Consider the following 3,832-nt stretch of genomic DNA (forward strand, 5'->3'; position numbering starts at 1 on the left):
ATACCAAATACACACATCTAGGGGCTGTCCTCCCTTTGCTGGGCCCTGCTCAATTCACCCTATCTGGCTGTGCCCTCAATCAAGTCCTGTCCAGCAATCCCCCGAAACACACACACATACCTGGCTCCCCTTCTCTCCTCTGTCACCAGGCCCTGTGCAGTGCCCCTTGGGCTTGCCTGGTGTATTCGTCCCAAGGTACTCCCTGCCAGCTGCCAGGCCTTGCCCAACACTCTTCTGGGAATGCTTCTTATCCACATTCCAAGAAGTGTCTTGTTCTCTTCCCAACTCAGACGAGTGACCCAATTTTAAAGGTCATTTTCAGCATAACCAAGGCGCTTTGTCCTTGCTTCCATCACCACAGATACAGGGCGCCTTATCTTCCTTCTCCATGATAAGATGGCGCTTTCCGGATTGCTGCAGGAAGTGGTTATGTTTTTTAGCCATTGTTTCTACACTGCTAGTTGGAGAATTAATTTACCGGGTCAGTGCAACTGAATCTTTCTGGGGGCTACTCAGTGGATTTCTGGGTGCAATGGGGCAGTGTATGAGAATGTACTTACAGAACTGGGCAAAAATGTCTCATCCTTCCCTTGTGGCAAGATGAGCAGTAAAATGATGTTTCTTATAACATTTATGGCTTGTAGCACCATAAGGGCTACACTTTTCATGATTCTCCCTCCTCCCCCCCTAAATTTTGAGATTTAAATTAGGTGAAAGTCAGCCCTTATCAGTTTGTGACCCTGTGTTGGCAGACAGAAAACATAATTTGCATAATATATTTTATATAAAATAAAGATTTTACACACAGCAAAATCGCTTCACCCACCACTAAAATGGAACCACCTCTGACATTAAAGGTGACAGCTGTTTAACAATGCATTGCAATACTGCACAACAATTGAAAGAAGAGTCGAATGTCCAGTTGGAATTGCAGTGGGAATGGAGGCAAGTACAATGTAATTATATACACTCATATTTTGCCTTCTATTAGGCTAACAACCTTACTCTTGTGAAAAGTCTAGTCTGAGCTTTAGCATGAGTGTTCAGAAATTCGGTTTCACATCACAATGACCCCAAACACTATGTCCTTTAATACTCTTAGAAGGAAGAGCACATTTTGCTACTTCCACCTCATGCAATACCTGATTTTTTAAAAAGACACATTCAGATACTGACCAGGCCTAATCCAGCTTTACTTGTGAGAGGTAATTAGATAGTGGCCTGAGGTGTTATAGCTACTGACTTAGCATGTGGGGTCTTGGTCCATCAAGAGTAAATAACCAAGTAAAGAAATAACCAATAACCCATATTGAGTTATGAAAGGGTTTGTAAAATTTCTTTGGTAGTTACAGTAGATTTTGTAACCTTTATTAATTTTAAAGATTTTAGAGCCGCTGCCAGTGTTTTAGTTTTGTTGACCTGCCTGTTCTGGGGAGTAGCATGTTTGTTCCTGCTTGCACTGAAGTTTTGCAGACTCGCTGCACTGCATTAGAAAGACAAAATCAGTGAGTACAAAATAACAAAGAATGGAGCAGAAAGAAAGAACAAGGGAAAACAAACACAAAGGGGTCAAAATCTAGAATTTCCTCTTTGGGAACTTAGAGGAGAAGAGGAAGAGCCATTGGGGAAGATAATTCCATAAATGAATATATTTATTGAGCATTCACAACATGCTCCATAGTGTACAGGACAGGGTTTTAGTCTGCTTTGAGGAGTTTATAATCTAAACCTATTTCCTTCCTAAAAATTATATTTCAATTGTTTAGGTGAATTTAGTGCTGGTGAAAGGAGCTGAATTATGTGACCTTCAGTTGAGGCAATGAAAGATGCTGGATTGGAAGTTCTGGAGACAGAAACTCTCTATTTACTACAGAAAAGGGAGAATACAGACAATGTAAGTTTCTCCCACTTCACCATCAATGTGTTTCAAATGTGACCTGGAAAGAATACTGTATGAACTGACAGAATAGCTCAGTCTTTCTCAGCCATTCAGTCCTGACAATCTCTACTGAAATTGCCAACAATAGAGCCATCTGCATACACAGGTGTCCACATCACAGAAATGATCTGCTAGGAAATGCACTGAGATCCACCAACCAACCAAATGGTAACAGTTCTTCAGCACCATCAACCTGGCACTAGATTACATCAATAATCTAGGGATGGGAGGAAAGATCGCAATTGCTAATTAAAATTAAAAGATGTGGAATCATAAATCAGTGCATATGATCTTCTAAGAGCTCTTCCTGGTGGCAAGAAAGAAAAAAATTGATAGTGGGGACCAACAAATGGAGGTGCCAGTTTTGTAGATAAAAAGATTGTTTTGATTTATGAAGTATCGGAGTGCTTTCTGTGATGTGAGACTATCTGAATTAGATGGGGTCTACTTAAGCAGAAGGAACCAGCTCTTTGCCACTTTCTCAATTAAGTTGCTTAAAAATGGAGAGTTCATGGGTGACAGTTGCTGAGTGATGGTCCTTGCAACTACTTCATGTTTTAGGGTGGGTAATAGGTTGTTTCTGAAGAGGAGACATTGACTGTTTATGGTAGAAGGCCCTGGTGCTCTGCCTTTCACCAGCCAGGAAGAGCATGAGTCAGTTTGTGGTACTTTGGATCTTCTTCTGTGTTTCAGCAACTCTGCTGTGTGAATTGGCTGAATTTAGAGAAACATCATGTTCCATTAGGGGCTCTGTGGACAGCTTTCTAGTCCTGGATCTACCCCAGAAACTCAAGGTAATGTCATGTTCACTTCTCACTGTTCTGATGTTGTTTCCTTAGGCATGGAGAAACCATCTCTGATTTTATCATATTTCCCCACCGAGTAGGCTGGGAGCATTTTGTAAGAACATAAGAATGGCTGGACCAGACCAATGGTCCATCTCGCCCAGCGTCCTGTCTTCCGACATTGGCCAATGCCAGGTGCTTCAGAGGAAATTAACAGAACAGGAAATCATCAAGTGATCCATCGCCTACTCCCAGCTTCTGGCAAACGGAGGCTAAGCATGGTTTTACATCCCTGCCTATCCTGGCTAAAAGCCATTGCTGGATCTATTCTTCATAAACTTATCTAGTTCTTTTTTGAACCTGTTGTGGTCTTGGCCTTCACATCCTCTGGCAAAGAGTTCCACAGGTTGTGTGAAGAAATACCTGCCACTACTAATTTCATTTGGTGACCCCTGGTCCTTGTGTTATGAGAAGGAGTAAATAACATTTTGTTATTTATTTTCTCCACACCAGTCATGATTTTATAGACCTCTGTCATATCCCGCCTTAGTCATCTCTTTTTCAAGCTGAAAAGTCCCAGTCTTATTAAGCTCTCCTCATATAAAAGCTGTTCCATTCCCCTAATCATTTTAGTGCATCTGACGAAGTGGGTTTCTGCCCACGAAAGCTTATGCCCAAATAAATTTGTTAGTCTTTATACGTGCCACAGAACTCTTGTTGTTTCGTTGAAATGGCTACCCCTCTGGGACTAATAATTTTTGTTGCCCTTTTCTGTATCTTTTCCAATTCCAATATATCTTTTTTGAGATGGGGTGACCAGATCTGCATGCAGTATTCAAGATGTGGGCATACCAAGGATTTATAAAGAGGCAATATGGTATTTTCTGTCTTTTTATCTATCCCTTTCCTAATGATTCCCATTAACAGGAGGTTCCTTGAATCGGAGACTAATTGAAGGCAATCTGCATTGTTTAATTGGGCCAATATCCTAAACATTTCCTCTGAATGACATTTTGTAGCTGCTGTGGCTGAGGAGAAAAAGATTCTCTTGGTTTCCTTGAGACCTGTGGCATAGAAACGCTTAAACTTCTCATGCCACAACCATATT

At 41.3% G+C, this 3,832-nt stretch overlaps 1 long non-coding RNA gene across 1 annotated transcript; it reads left to right on the forward strand.

Annotated features, from left to right (window-relative positions):
* The first annotated feature begins 1,768 nt into the window (after positions 1 to 1,768).
* LOC137144582 (uncharacterized) lies at positions 1,769 to 3,141 on the forward strand. The gene is made up of 3 exons (XR_010917430.1): positions 1,769 to 1,894; positions 2,633 to 2,733; positions 2,823 to 3,141. It is a non-coding gene; the product is annotated as an uncharacterized lncRNA (long non-coding RNA).
* Positions 3,142 to 3,832: the final 691 nt, after the last annotated feature.

Source organism: Emydura macquarii, unplaced genomic scaffold (assembly GCF_026122565.2).
Source record: "Emydura macquarii macquarii isolate MOO-44397 ecotype Brisbane River unplaced genomic scaffold, CSIRO-AGI_Emac_v2 contig_3470, whole genome shotgun sequence".
Lineage (NCBI taxonomy): Eukaryota > Metazoa > Chordata > Testudines > Chelidae > Emydura > Emydura macquarii.